The 15,833-nt window shown below is 43.0% G+C and overlaps 2 protein-coding genes across 3 annotated transcripts in view; one reads left to right on the top strand and one right to left on the bottom strand.

Annotated features, from left to right (window-relative positions):
* LOC135710559 (uncharacterized) overlaps positions 1–15,833 on the bottom strand; it is a 331,677-nt gene that overhangs the window by 33,422 nt on the left and 282,422 nt on the right. The window contains exon 1 of one of the 2 annotated variants that reach the window (XM_065233171.1): positions 1,484–2,322. The exons of the other annotated variant lie outside the window; for it this stretch is intronic. The gene's annotated coding sequence lies outside the window, so the exon portion shown is untranslated. Of the gene's footprint in view, positions 1–1,483; positions 2,323–15,833 lie in introns of those variants that run through there. 2 annotated transcript variants of the gene reach the window in all.
* Positions 1–15,833, top strand: part of LOC135710557 (circumsporozoite protein-like) — a 257,106-nt gene that overhangs the window by 186,092 nt on the left and 55,181 nt on the right. The gene's annotated exons all lie outside the window — the stretch shown is intronic.

The following is a 15,833-nucleotide window of genomic DNA, read 5'->3' as shown; positions in this document are numbered from 1 at the left end:
TAGCACTTCACCATGATAATTTACGGAAAAGCTTGCTGTATGCTCTTATACGAAATTTTTCCAGCTACAGCTTTGCTCAGACAGAACCACTTTTTGAATACCCTTCATGGTAATTGGTTATGAATTTATTTCGAAGCTGATATTCGACTGCTTTCAGGGCAACACTACATCTTGCACTTACGACATAGAAGCACACCAATGTTGCCTGCTGAGCAGTTCATGGAGCATGCCAGAAGAATATCTTCTTCCTAATCAATTACTAACTAATTATTCTGACGTTCAATTAAAATTAAAATTTCACATTATTATAGATAGAAAACTACTCCGTAGATGATTACAAGAGCAAATTTTCATTATGTCGTAAGTAACATTCGCACCAATCCGAGAAAAATAAAGTTTTGTTTTGATGACCGAAAACTTATTCCTATTTCCAAGTAAACACATATAATCTCATAGTGATAGCAATGTTTAACATATTTAGCAGGGTTTTAATCATACAAATGCAAATCGCTAGCTTTCATGCTAAAAAATACTGGTTTTTGAGTCAAAAGTTATTATACGTCGTTTGGTGGCCCCTATTGTTACTTAAGTCAAAGTGTATTTACCAGGATATTCGGGAGAATTATCAATTACGTCTCCTTACGTGCAGCCCATTCATCATTTTAGGACCATCGAAATCATCTTAGCAACAAACAGTTCGATTTATTCACTTTAATAATGAGAAAGCGAAACGACGAACGTACACTTTTCATGGGTTTCTCAGCGCTGTTACTTAAGTCAAACGGCATCTCCATAGAAATTGGGTGACTTAAGTAACATCGAAAACTATTTTGATCGGAAGGTGATTACGTCAAAAAGCAATTTGACTGGTAAATAAATTTAAAAATGGGATTTGATCCTATATTCGGACAGTATATAGTGTAATAGAATCGATTGACACTGCTAGCTCGACTTTGTTTACCTTTGTTACATTCGACGTAATGAAAATTTGCTCTTGATTACAGCAAAGGGCTGGAATGATGAGAACAACCAGTTAAACTTTTCCCATAGTAATTCCCATATATGAACCACGATAGAACCACTCTAATGTATCTGTAAAACGATAAGAAATTATCACAAAACCAATAGGAAGTTATTTAATCCATTACACAAGCTCACCATAAGATACAATTGGCAATCAGTGTAGGTAGTGTCGATTGTCAATAGCATAAAAGGGCTACAGATAGTCTAATCAGTATTGACAAGTGGAAGGTAACGAGTTCAGTTCCCAATCGGGTATTGATTTGATTTTTTTGGATTGGAGACTTCCTTGTCTTCTCTGAGCAAAGAATATGATGGAGCTAGTTCTTAATTAATAATTGCTTCAAATAACACCAACTTGAGTGCAGCTCTTAGTCCATTCGATCCCTTTAATATCGTAATAGAAATAGCTGACTGCACTTAACAAAAAAAAAAAGAATCCCTTTTATTACATTTAACCTACCTTGGCAGCTCTTTCCTCCGGGCGATGATTCGTAACAATTTCCGTAATTAACACTCAGCAGCTTTAATTTTCCCGCACCATAACCTTTGCTCTATCGGCAATGGGAACTTCCTTCACCACTCGTCTGCTGCGACGACGTTTCTTCCTCGTTCGCTTCGCCTGCCACCCACTGAAGTTGATGATGTTGCTGCTGATATTGGTGATCTATTTTCCCTTCCATATGTTGCATTTATGCTGTTCGTGGGCATCACCTACTGTCGCTTCGTCGTCCTCTCTTCACCAGAAACCATCAATATTTTCCACTGTGATTTTTCACTTTCCTCCAGGCGTGAAATAGGCACGCATTTTTCGTCGGTTGGCTACATTCACCGCCCTTCTTCGAAGGAATTGGTTTGAAAAATGCTACCTCACGTTCGGGGTTGGGTTCGGTGATATTAAAATTTTCGCCTATTCTTGCGCTTGAGGACGGTTCGGTGGCTTGTCCGGCCAATATTCACACTTCACTGGAAGAGAACCCTCACTCGCCCAGCGCCCTCTTATTCCCTAAATGCAACCAGCCTATTACACAATTACTTCGCCTACATCGGCACCCTATGGATTCTGCTGGAATCCATTTTGCAATTTAAATTCCAATCTCTCTATGATGTATCACTCTCTGTGGGAAATCACAAACGGCACTAATCGGACAGTAATTTCCGAGCGAGCGAAGCGACCATTCGTTTTCAACCAATTCCACCCGCAACCATTTATCCCAGTTGGAAATTTTCCTTCAAGCACACTTTTTCTGCCAACTTCCACGGAAGACTCTCGGTATGTAGCTGCACCCGACCCGAACCTGTATCTACTGAACTGATGGCACACGGTCGGTCGACAAATTCGCTTCAGCTCTTCATTCTATCATTGCTGCTGCTGTTGGATGGTCGTCGTCACTCACACTCACGCCCACCGCCGCCGAGAGCTCATTGAGACACACAAAACGCTCGAGCCGGGTCACGTCGTCCGTGGGGGTGGACACTGACGGGGGTAGATGTTTTCCCAAAGCGCAGCCAAAACTCGTCTGGTTCTTTTTTGGAAAACTCGAAACGCATTTCTCACACGCGCTCGCTCGCTCGCTCGACGAGCCTTGTGTTGGTCGGTGTGTCGGTGCGAACGGTTCTTCGAGAGAGAGAGAGTTTTTCTCCGTCAACACCCACACAGATGCACACGTGTTGCTATGTCGGGTGGGAGGAAAATGTTTGTGGGCAGTGGGAAAATTGGTTTGTTTGTTTACATTCGATGCTTGGTTGAGTTGATGTGCTGCTGCTGGTGTGAATGGAGGGAAAATTGCGATGTATATTCGCGCGAGAGCGGCAGCAGCTGTTGAGAGAAGGACGCTGTTGACATGGTGACCTCGTTGGTGTGGGTGTCGTCGGTTTGGGAAAGTGTCATCGCAGGATAGGAGTTATTTCGGGGAAAGGCTGCCGGCTTTGGGTATTTGCGAGATGTAGTGTTTTCGGCCGACTTATTGGGCCGTATGAATAAGAAAAGTAAAGTAAAGTCTCCCGTGCTTTTTTTCTAGGGGAAAGTAAACTCTTTTATTCATATAACCCATGTTTACCAATTTTCCAACACATCACAAAACAGCAAGAACATGTTGTTTGACACGCCATTTAGCGTCAGAATAAGTAATCAACAATAGCACGTCAAAAATCAGGAGGAAGTACGAAAAGGGAAATGTTTTTTTCATTAATTACCATGCAAAGTTGATCCCACTAAAGTAGACGTTGGAAATCAAATATAATATAAATTAATGATTTTATTGCATGAGAAATAAAACGGGTGTCGATTACTTTTAAACACAATAAATTTAGTTTCAATTTAGTGAATCAGAATTGAATTCTTAAGCTATTAAATCGAATTCGGGAAATTTTTGGGATCGAACATTGGGAAGGAAGTTGAATGGTTTGGACATCCTTGGAAGTGGATTCTGCTATAGGGTTGGACAAAGAACCAGCCGAGCAAACTGATCTGAGTTCTGGCCGACGACTCTCAGAATTTTGCCACTGCTGCTCCCCACGTTGTGGGTGATGCGGGTGTGGCCGGTTTTTAACCGGGACAGGAATCTCTGGTTGTTAAACCTTGGGACATCCGTCCAGGGAAGGGTTACCCCTCCGGATGAAGAGGTCTCTCCTGGCGAACCATTCGCGGTCCCATGCCGTCCTGAGGGTTAACTTGATCCAAATTTTCAGGTCCTGTCTGGGGACCGAAGTGTTGGCGAGTCGGCCATTTCGTCCAATGGCTGCGAGGTGGTCTGCTTCTATGTTTCCGGCAATTCCGCAGTGTGCCGGTATTCACATGAAAGTGGTGCCAGGGGGGGTGTGGTTTTGTATGGCCTGAATCCAGGGTTGGTGGATGGTGGCGGATTCTAGTGCCGCGAGGGCGCTAGCAGAGTCGGTTAGTACACATAGCGGAGAGGAGGATGGTAGGGAAGCTGCGTAATGGAGGGCTGCAGTCTCGGCCGAGAAGACCGAGCATTGATCAGGGAGTCTCCAGAAGTGTGAGGTCTGTCCATCATTTACTCCAAAGCCGACCCTGCCTCCTGCCTTGAAGCCGTCGGTGAAACGGAGTTTGTAGTTGTGGTACCGTGTTTGATCCGAGGGGGCGACACATCTAAATATCTAACGCTAGCGAATCAATCTTCGAAACATCTTCTTTCATTTGTCGCATCGACTTGCATCGCGCATCATCTTTTTGCAGGAAATCTTCAGAATAGTCATCAATCCTCTTTCTATCTACTCAGCGTGCGCGCAGCTAGCCACAGCAAAACACAATCTTTTCTGCATCGTAGATAGAGTCGTCCCCCTCGGTTTGATCGACGAATTGACGAAGTCAAAACATAGTTATTCGGTATTTGGATAAAGTATTCGAACTTTGCACTTAACTCCATCCATTTGGGTTTGTACAGGCTCCTCAGATACCGTGGTGGCCGTCTTTGTCCAAATTTGTTGGAAATGTTTGATATCTTTGATTCCTTGTTTCTTTCCAGAAAGGTTTCGCTTCATTCAATATCTCTCGATTGGACGTTTGGACGATTGGACTTTGGAAAATTTGACGGATTTGCGGTTGTTGAAACAATATTCACTTGATTTGCTTCGTACCACTCCATCACAGTTTTAGCATAATGGCATGATGCCGAATCGGGTTTTCTTTGTAGCTTTTGATGAAGGGTAGCAATCGCTTCCGCAGGCACTCTTTCCGAAAAATCTCTTTGTTGATTGTGCATGTAGTGACGAACGATTTACTCTTTCGGGCACACGTGCAAATTTCTTGCCAAACAAGGTACTTTTTGGAGAATTTCGATGCCTTCTTCGTCCTGAAATACTCAGCGGTAGCATTTTCGGCCATAGCAGAATAGAAAACCAGCTCTGGAAGCTGCTGGAAATCTTCCACGACAGAAGTTTTATCGTCCATAACAACACATGAAAACTTCATCAAATTTTCGAAAAACAAACGTCGAACCCGTGATTTGGCTGTCAAATTCTGTTTGTCGTTGCGATTTGGAACTGTTTTTACTGTATATGACTTCAGCCTCGAACGCTGTTTTGAGTTTTGGACAAAACCAGGTGACATTCCTTTCGGTACATGACAGGATCAGCACGTCCAATGTTTTTATCACTTCTCGGTTTCCTCTCGACCGTCAAACGTTTCGAAAATGATTTGAGCACACCGTGAGCAGTGGATTTAGGTAAATCCAATTTTTTTGCAAGTCGCCGTTATTGAAAAATCAGGATTTATACAAAATCCGCTCGCGTACGTGTTTTTCATCCGTCGCCATCTTGAACACTAAACATGGAATGTAAACACCAATCGTAGTCTATTTCATCAATGACTTCTAGCTATACTTCAGTGAAAATTTGAACTCCTACGTACAATATTTCAAAAGTTACAGTGATTTGAAGGTGTCCGGATTAATGTGGATACATACCATAAACACATCAACAATTCCGTAATTCAAACGTAGACTACGAAACAAATTACAACCGGATAATAACTATTATTCTTCGAAGCCTCGGTTGAAGACGGATCGAACTGTTTGATGCATTCGACCCGATCCGCTGGATTATCAATTGTATCACTCAGGCTATACTGGCACCACATGTAACCCTACAATCTACGAAATAATTGTGGAGACGGGTGTCCTCATGAAATGAAGTAGTGTAGTTGCAACCGGTGGAAACTAACAATTTAAAATTGGCTCACTACTTGACTAGCCTATTGGTCCCAAGCAAATCGATTAACGTACCCCATTATAGTAAACATTCTAGTGCTACGAAATGTTTGTTTTGATTCGCTATGAAAGTTTGACAAATAAAATGAGGGGTTCGTGGATTTTCCTATGCTTTGAGGGGTGTATCGATTAGTTTGGGACCGAAGATAGTACCAGAGCTGAGCCAAAAAGAAGAAACGAGCTCAGCTCTGGCGTTATCTCCGGTCCCAAGCTAATCGATGCAACCCTCGAAACATTGGAAAATCCACGAACCCCTTATTTTATCTGTCAAACTTTCATAGCGAATCAAAATAAACATAGTGTAGTACTGGAATTTATACTAGAATGGGATACGTTAATCGATTTGCTTGGAACCAATAGGCTACACAGTTCGAAAAAGTAGTGTAAATTTCTGTTCGATATGATGCACATAAATGGAGCGTCACATATCATATACGTTTACATTATATATCATGTAAAGTTCTGACACATTTCATGCAATGTAGCAAATATTGTATACAAAATCCCATCTTTGTTAACAACATTGTTTGCAAGTTGCTCGGTTGCGTGGGATGAAATACAAGTTTACGTGAATGAATGTCTACATCACAATTAAAATTCAGAATTTTTATCTGTGTAGTCAATCAGTGAGCCAATTTAAAATCGTTAGTTTCGTATTGATTGTTAGTAGTAGTCCATAGGTTGATTGGAGGATCTTCTTTGGACAATGCGTTGAAATGCAGTTTTCATTAACTTTTCTAATCAAATAGCTTAAGATTTCTTCAATTTATCTTGCGAACTGCTTACCACTACACCACAGGGGCCGATAATAGCCATTCATTAGTCATCGATGTCCTCAATGACCTTAATTCGCAATTAATTATTGCTAATTTCGTTCAATTTGCTGATTCACTTCTACCTCAACTCAACAATTGGTGACCAACAGGCTCAGAGGTATTGGCAGATCATCTCATAAAATTATATCAGAAGTTCAGAACTAAATCTTATGAAAGTAAAATTTAAATAGTTTGCTCTAGCAGTAAAAATATGATAATATGGGGCTGGTTGCCCCTTTGCTTACATTGCCCCTCCTCAAATCCGGCCCTGAAATTATCGTGTTCAGGTCAATATTGACCACTGCACGGAATAAAATTATGAAAAAAATTGACGTTTGAGCGGTGCCATGTGTACAAAAATAAACACATGACGCAATGCTCGCGTAACTTTGGAAAAGGCCCTATCAACTTTTGTAAACAGCACTATCGGGAAGAGCACAATTTACCCTCAGACGTCAATTTTTATTCTGAGTTCATTCCGTGCACTGGTCAATCCGCTGTACCGATGAATACATTCCTCCTGCTGCCTTGGCCCTCTGCCTCTGCGCCATTCAGATGTACATCGTAGTGCTGCTTCCACCTTTCAATCACCTCACGTTCGTCCGTCAAGATATCTCCTTCCTTATCCCGACACATTCCGGCTCGCGGCACAAAGCCTTTGCGGGATGCGTTGAGTTTCTCGTAGAACTTGCGCGTTTCGTTCCAGCTCTTCCAGGCGGCGCTTGTTATCCCGGAAAAAATGGTTTTGCTGTCTTCGTTTCTGTTTGTATCGCTCCACATTTTGAAGGGTTCCTTGGTGCAGCATCCTCGCCCGCGCTGCGTTCTTCTCGTCCAAAACCGTCTGACACTCCTCGTCGAACCAATCGTTCCGTTGATTCCGCTCCACAAACCCAATGTCACCTTCAGCAGCGCCGTTAATGGATGCTATCACGTTGTTCCAACAGTCCTCAAGAGGGGCTTCGGTAAGCTCTCCTTCATCCGGCAACGCTGCGTCGAGGCATTGCGCGTAATCAGTTGCGACTTCGGGCAGCTTCAGTCACAAAGCTGACACATTTCATGTAATGTAGCTTATATTGTATACAATAGCCCATCTTTGTAAACAACATTGTTTACAAGTTGCTCGGTTGCGTGAAATGAAATTTAAATTTACGTGAATGAATGTTTACATCACAATTAAAATTCACAATTTTTTATCTGTGTACGTATGGCCATGTTCTTAGAGACGGTGAAATCGATGATTCTGAGGCGTTGGCGTTCGATAGCTGGTGAGCGCTGAACTTTTCTATAACCGGTCTGAATTCCTCCTCCTGGTCGATCTGAGCGTTGAGATCTCCGATAACGATTTTGACGTCATGGCTTGGGCAGCAAAGAATGCGGGTACTTCACAAGAAATTGGAAGACTTGCAGTCCCATGTTCCGAGTTTCCAATCGCTAGTCCGTTTTCGTTGCCTGGGTCTATGCCGATTGTTCCGGTCCGTATTTACATTGCTTGCTTCCTGTACTTTAGTTTTTTTTTACGGCTGGCTTGTAGGGCTTGCACAAAACCCCATTGTCTCGCCGGAGGACCATCGTGCACAGCGCTGTTTAGAGTCCCACGCTGCTGGCACCAGGACGTTGGGCAGCCGCTCCCAACATGGAGAACAGACGCTCGAAGACTGAACTCTCCGGAGAGCATACGACCAAGGTCCCACCGGGGTTGGTCACCCGATCTTTCCTATGGTAACTCGTACCCCAGCCGGCACCGCGGGGAGGCAGGGATAGGAGTAACTGGACAAGAGGCTAAGTGACCACGCCCACAGAGGTGTTGCGATCTATTTTATACCTGTAGATACGCGAAGTATCGATGGTACGCATTGTCCAGCCGTTTACCAGCCCGTCGTGATCTTGAGACTTGAGATTTGGCCTTCATAAAACTCTTACGGCGAGCAGATGAAGCCCCCCGGTTCAGCCGTTACTGATCTACCCGACGGTAACGTGAGCGAGGCGGCGAACCGGAGCGATCTGTCTATTCGCCGTCAAACCTGAACATCTGTCATTCGAATGGAGCTGAGTCACGATCGACGATTATCATTATTTGCTGTTTCCATTGTTTCATTCGATCAAGTGAGTAATGAGTGGTCAGTATTGAATTTGATAAAAAATATTACATCGTTTTCTATACGTTAGAATGGAAAGTTATCGATGAACCCTGCTATCCGAGCATGGTTATTTCTGACAGACAAGAAGTTAAACTTTGACAACCGTGGGTCGAAAACCGTTCGATCGACAGCACGGGGATTTTCGAACATAGAAAATAACTTTCGAAATGTCACTTTTAACCACGAGTTAAATTTAACTCGGCAAATGGTTCACAGCCTTAAAGATAAATCGTGCAGGTCAAACCTTTTGTAGGGGTAAGAGGTGGGACCATCATCATCATCATTATTTTTTATAAACACATTGAACATTCCCAAAGTTGCAGATTCAAAGCTTCCCCAATCCCACCTACCGACAGTAATCGAACTGAATGATTCAATTTTATGCAGAAATCAGAGAGAATTGAAATTCTGGAACGATGAGTTTTAGGAGAGTTCCATGGAATTTCAGAATTCAATTCAAAGGTACAATTGGTAGCTCAAAAGAAATTCCTAGGCAATTCTTTGGACAAGAGCTTCCAAAGAATTTGGAAAAGATTTCCAAGAAAATCCTGAGGAGATTTTTTGCCATAATTTCACCAACATTTTGCAGTATATTACAATTTTATCTAAATTTATATTTTCCCACACACAATTTATATTTTCCACACACATATTTTCCCACACACACATGTACAAATGAATTCAAATGATATACAATTTATAATTATTTTAGAAAACTGCGCAGAATTATGGCACTTTGGTATTTTCGAAGATAATGTTGACCAGAACTTCTAGGGAAATTTGGGGTCAAATCTAAGTCTTATTTCAGAACCATTCTCCCATTTCAATGCCATGTCAACTCTTAGGGACTTGCAGGTTTACGTAAGGCATTTTATACATATTTTTTTTTGAACAAATTAATCAATTTCTTGTTTAAGGAGTTTAAAGAAAATTGTGGCGTCTTGTAGTGAAACTTTTGCGAGCTTTAACCACCTGCATTTCGAAGAGAGAACTGTTATGTGGAGAATGGTTGCAAAATCCTCCAAGGGATTTCGTGCTAAATTTGTAAATTGATTGTTTTCATTACATGTCAAAATCGTACAATTAATTTTGTGTAAAGATCTAACGTTAAGTTAGCTAGTTTTTGAACCTTGGTGGGAGCGGTTAGTCTCATGTCATCATGGAGCGTTGGAGACGGTGGGTTTATGGCCGGCATCTCTAGCTCATGTCGTGGCAGTGTGCCGTCATGGACGGTCGTTGTGGATTATTGACCTTCCGTCTCTGATGAACCATGGCTTGAGAGAACCAAAGTTCTAGCCGCTAGTAACAGTATCAAACATGTATATATTTTATTTGATAGCCATGTCGCAGCACGCTTATGTAAGGGCACTGCCTTTGGGTTTGGGTGTGGTACTAAATAGCGGGATAGGCCGCAATTCACTCTTATTTTATTTTGATACATATAGTTTGATTTAGTTTTCAAAGGGAAACATACTCTTCGAAACTAATCAAGAGAAGCCTTTTTTATCTTAAATGAATATTGGGATGTAAATTTTCCACTTTGTTCAACTTTTATTCCTCTTCGAACTTTGTTTGGTCCCTACCCTGCTTGGATATCGATTTGGAAAATTCCTCTTCGATCCTTCGGATTCTTATAGTAATCTGCTTCGAAGTCGATTTGGAGAAATATGCTTCTGCCGCCATAGCGTTTACACGCAAAAAAAAGGGCATCCTCTTTATCCCCTTTTTGATGAAATTCATTTGAGCAATCAATTTGAAAAGTTCGCGGATGATGAGAATGATCCATTATCAAGGCACAATTCCATTAAACTTTCCCGGCTTAATGCCAAAAATGAAAAGTCCTCCTTATTGTGATAACCACTTCCGAATTCCATGCTATTCACACGAAACTTATGAATTTCGTTAAATTCAAGTTTTCACTTCCAATAAGCCATCGGGGTGAGTGCCGTGGACGGAATTAAACGTCTTATGAAGTATCATAAGTGATGACAACATTACTTGGAATTCGTGTCCTGGCGATTCGCGCAACGGGAATTCAAATGATTTTTATTTAGTTCACTTCAAGTCTAGTGAATTAACCAACCTTAAGGTCTTAGAATAAGCTAGCCTCATGCTCCATGTCCAAGTGAAGTGGGAACACTTCAGGAAGACTGAAGGAAATTTCGAAAAACCTCACTCAGTGCCCTAAGTATAAGGGATGTAGTCGCGGAACAGTGGACTTCTAAAATGTGTAGTTATTTTCTCCTAACGCTTCCAAAACTCAACTTATAATATTTCCACATAAGTCTAGAGCATATTTGTTTACGCTGACGATGTGCTGTTGTGGCCACCGGTCCTACATAGATCCGAACCCTACGGCAAGCGCAAGCGGCAGTCTCTGCCGTCGTCAAATGGACCGACTCGATGGGTTTCTAGCTATCCGCCACGAAGAGCATCCGATGCCACGTATGTCCGTCTCAGCACCGAGTCAATAGCACCCCAATTACGATCCACGACCAAGCCATTCCAAACACGAAAACAGTTCGCGTCCTCGGCGTACTGATCGACCGAACGCTCTCCTTCAACCAGCATTTCCAACAGGTCAAAAAGGACTGCCGCAGTAGACTCAACCTCGTTAAAACGATCTCTCGGCCTCACCGATCCAACAACCGCGATGTTCGGTTCCGGGTGGCGTGAGCCATCATCGACAGTAGGTTGCTTTACGGGACGGAAATTACTTGCATAGCTTCCGAGAAGCTGGTTAGAACCCTAGCACCAGTCTACAACAGCTACATCCGCATCATATCTGCTCTCCAGCCATCCACTCCAGCAGACGCCGCATGCATCGAAGCGGGTCTTCTTCCTTTCCGGTTCTGCTTAAACGTAAATATTACCACAAAAGCCGCCGCCTTTTCCGCCAAGACCTCCGGAAAAAATAGGATCTTTCTCCTCGACGAGGGGAACAGAGTCCTCCGCACGGCCGCCGACATCGACCTCCCCCCAGTGGCCAAAGTCCATTGACATGGAGAGAAAAGTTGGCACTCTTCACGAATCCAATTGGACAATCGGATTAAGAACCACTTCAAAGCAGGGGATGCATCAATCATTTTGCGCAGATCGGTCGCCGAGTTGCTTGGGTCCAACTATGCCGACCACGTACATCGGTACACCGACGGCTCCCGATCGATAAACGGAGTAGGTATCGGGAATTTTGGAGACGGTATTGCTGAAAGCAGTAGTCGTCCTCCACAATGCTCGGTTTTCTCGGCCGAGGCTGCAGCGATCTTCCTTGCCGCTACGACGCCAGCCAACAAACCGATACTTATATTAACCGACTCACACAGCGTCGTTCAAGCGATCACCTCAGAAGCACCAAAACACCCATGGATCCAGGCGATTATCAAGTACGCCCCACCAAACACCGTGTTCACATGGATTCCCGGACACTGCGGAGTGCCAGGTAACGAGTCTGCTGTTCACCTTGCCGGAGCCGGGACATCGGGTCCCAGACTTACCAACAACCCAGACAACCAGAAGTCATATAACAATGTGCAGACAGTATCGTAAATTGCTACAGTTTATGTCAAAATCGCATATAAGAATGAGATGCATCGCATTATGTTTAAGTTAAATCGTATGGAATGCAAATTTCCGACCTCTATGCGATGATTCATTTTTCCGTCGTACTGTATCACAAATCAAATCGGATTACATCGCAAGACTTTTAAAAGTGAATTTGTTATTACAGATTAAATCGTGTATGATGTTAAATCAACTCGTTTACAATTAAATTAAAATTTTCACGTATATGGCCTCCACTTGTGTACGTATAAGCCATTTCTTTGCATTCTATACGATTTGTTTGTTTGTATATATGTTTGTATATCACGAAAACAACTTTGAATATACGTGCATTCTGGTTGTCTGGGAAGGTACCCCTACAGGACGTCAGACGGTGGATCATGCGGATCATTCGAGCGGCATGGGAAGCCGAGTGGTTCCGTAACAGAACTGCCTTCATCCGCAAAGTCAAAGGGTCAACTGAACCATGGAGAGAACTGGACCACCTGAGGGATCAACGCGTGATTTCGCGGCTTCAAACCGGGCACACTTAACTCTACTATAACTATGGTTGCCTGCCGTTCCGCAGAAGCTGTATCATCTGTGGGGTACCCTACACCGTCCAACACATCCTGTGCAACTGCCTGGAGTTCCAAAATCTTCGGGAGTCACTCTGCCTAACTTCCTGCATCAGCGATTGTAACCCTCGTCTAGGGTGACAATTTATAACCCACCATTTTAACGTGTTTGCCATGAGCGTGTGCCTTGTCTGTTATGATTTGTTTTTGTTTTGGTCGCACGCTCGGCAACATACTCATCACTGCTTTATTTGTAAATATTTTAATTTGTTATTTTCATCGTAGATTTTATTCGTGTAGGCATGTTTTTAGGATTAGAATATAGTGTAAAAATTATCGTTCAAAATTGTCTCGCGTGTAGAATAAAGCTAGGTCCCGTTTCTCCTCCCGCTGCAAAATAAGGCGAAAAACATAAGCAGCACAACATTCGAGCGCGGTTGCAGGAGAACGATGGCGGTTGTATTGTCGGTGATTGTCAAGTAGTACAGCGGAGAGAAAAAGTTACGAGCCACGGTTGGAAGTCGACGCGGTTTTTGCCCGGTCCGTTTCAGTAAAAACGAGAGTTGGAGTGCCGTTTTCGTGGCGTGTTTCAGCTGGAGGGATAATTCCCAGCATCGTCGCGTGAAAGTGTCGTCGTTTCCTGGAAAAGTGCCGTGGTTCGTGAGCTTAAGTGAAGGGTGTCGGATCGCCGCCAAGGGAAGCTAAATTTCAAGGATTTTTCCGCTTCCCGGCTAAACCCCAAGGATCCCCGAACACCCACCGTCCTCACTGCGGTGGCTCAGCCAGTAGAGCCAGTCTCGCCACCGCAGTTAAGAGCCAAGGAGGGACGAAGCAGGTCGAACCGAAGGAGCGTTCGCCTGGGTAGTGCACTGCGGTGACTACCGGGACCATCTACGGCGAGTAGTTGGTCCGGTGATTCGTCACCATCGTCGCCGAGGGGGTTCCGATAAAGGAGCCTTGCTCATCCCCCCCGCTAAACGCCAAGGACCGCTGCTACGCAGCTAAAGTGAAGGAGAAAACGCTCGGCACAGACCGTGTCTGGAGCCAACGTAAAGCAGTACGATCTGCAACCGCCGCCGCTATCGTCGAAGGGCCCCACCGAGTGACACCGAGGATAACGAGGAGAAAAGGGAAAGGTTAGAGGATAATAGACGTCTTAAATTGTACTTTTCTTTCTCTTTTCTTAACAATCCATCCAAATCCGAACGTCTTTGGGGGAAGTACTCTGCTCGTAGCCGCCCCGCCGGGGTAAATCGGGCCAGCTATAGGCTGGCATGTAAGCCGCAACTTACACGATCTGCTCGGGAATGATTCTTCGGCCTCGGCAGCACTAGTAAGAATTGAAGAACATGTGAGCTGAAAATTAGCGGGATTCTTGAATAAGTGGTGACCGGGATTCTGGTATTATCTCTGACTATAATTTCCTTTTAATTTCTGGTAGAATATCTGATCGAGATTAATGTTAAATCCCCATTGGAATGATTGCAGACGACGGGTACTTCAGTCTGGCTCCCTCCTGCCGGAGTACAATCTTGATTAGAGCAAAGGACTTTTTCGGATCAATCAAACGACTCAACACCACCACCCAGTTTTCTTTTACGATTTCAATTTTTCGGAAAATATATTTATTCCACCTTGTTTGCTTCGTTGTAGACAGTTCTCCTTCGTTAACATTGCATGTATTTTATTTTTCATGACTCTGTCTGGGTGAGTAGGATAACAAATATTTCTGACCAGCGTGAGGTCCTCCTAAACGATTGCTCCTCAAATACCGGTGGATTAAAAACAAAGGACTTTCTCGTTTTTCGCCTCCGATAAATTCTCTCAGTTGATAACAATCCTATAGCTCTGCTTTTGAGATTATCCCAGTTCTTCGTAAAATTGTACCTTCCGTTCCATTCTCATAATCATCGTCATCGTGTTGTTTTTTTTTATAAGCTCATTGGTTTGTATTTCTTTGGTTTGAGGATTTTTTTGGCTTTTCAATTTTCGACGAGTAAAGAAAACTGGAAAATGGCGTCTCATTTGGTGTGTGTATGTGTGTTCTACTAATTCAACAATTGCCAAACAGAAATCGACATTGACTTCCAAGCAGGAGAAATTTTCACTCTTTATATGCTTTGCACCTTAATTCTGGAGTTCGTATTTGATGCATGTTTGTTTTTTTTTTTAATGTTTTCATCTACGATTGCCAATTGTTGTTATGTTTGGAAAATAGATTCTACAAATTAATCTAAAATTAAGGCACGTTTTGTTTGATTTTGTTCCAATTTTGCTTCTTTCTGGCCGAAATCGATTGTAACTTTCCAACTGTGTTATTTTTTTTTTGGTTTTAAAACCGGGGAAGGGCTTTTGCTGGGTGAAAAGTTTCAATCGAGAAACTAGCGCGGGAATGGAGCTTTTTCACATGGTTTTGAAATTTTTCACAATCATCACATTCACGAATGTGGTAGGAAATTTCCCCTGCGTTTGATGGGTGTGTGTGGGGTGAGTACAATTAGTAAAAATTGTGAAAATGGTTCGTGTCTTGGGTGGGTGGTGAATTAGTAGGGAAGCTTTCTTCCGGACGGGAAAAAGTTCACGGACGATGAGACCAACCCAAAATTCAGCTGGATTCGACTCAATTTGGCAAAATTTTCCAGGAAATACTCGTCGAGTATGAGGAAAATCGAGAGAAAATGTGAAAAAACTGACGAAAATTGTACTCAGTCTAGGGGTATATGCTCCTAGGCTGAGTACAATTTTCGTCAATTTTCCCCATATTCGAGCAGATTTTTGAGGAAAATCTTGGAAAATACAGCTCACTTTGTGAGTAAATCCCCTTTTTGCCACATTGAGTCGATTCCAACTCAATTGTGAGTCGATCTTATTGTCCGTGGGGAATGATTGTTTTTATGTTTAAGAGATGTTTTGTTTGGGTAATGTTTGGTTTATAATCGACAGATTCGTTTCATTTCAACCTTTCGTTTCGTGTTTTATCTTTTGAATGTAGCTACGCTTTACCGCTTACTG

Source organism: Ochlerotatus camptorhynchus, unplaced genomic scaffold, assembly GCF_037179485.1.
Source record: "Ochlerotatus camptorhynchus isolate MF236.1 unplaced genomic scaffold, CSIRO-AGI_Acam_v1.1 ptg000391l, whole genome shotgun sequence".
Lineage (NCBI taxonomy): Eukaryota > Metazoa > Arthropoda > Insecta > Diptera > Culicidae > Ochlerotatus > Ochlerotatus camptorhynchus.
The sequence above is the reverse complement of the archived record's forward strand: the minus strand, read 5'-3'. Positions and strand labels throughout refer to the sequence as shown.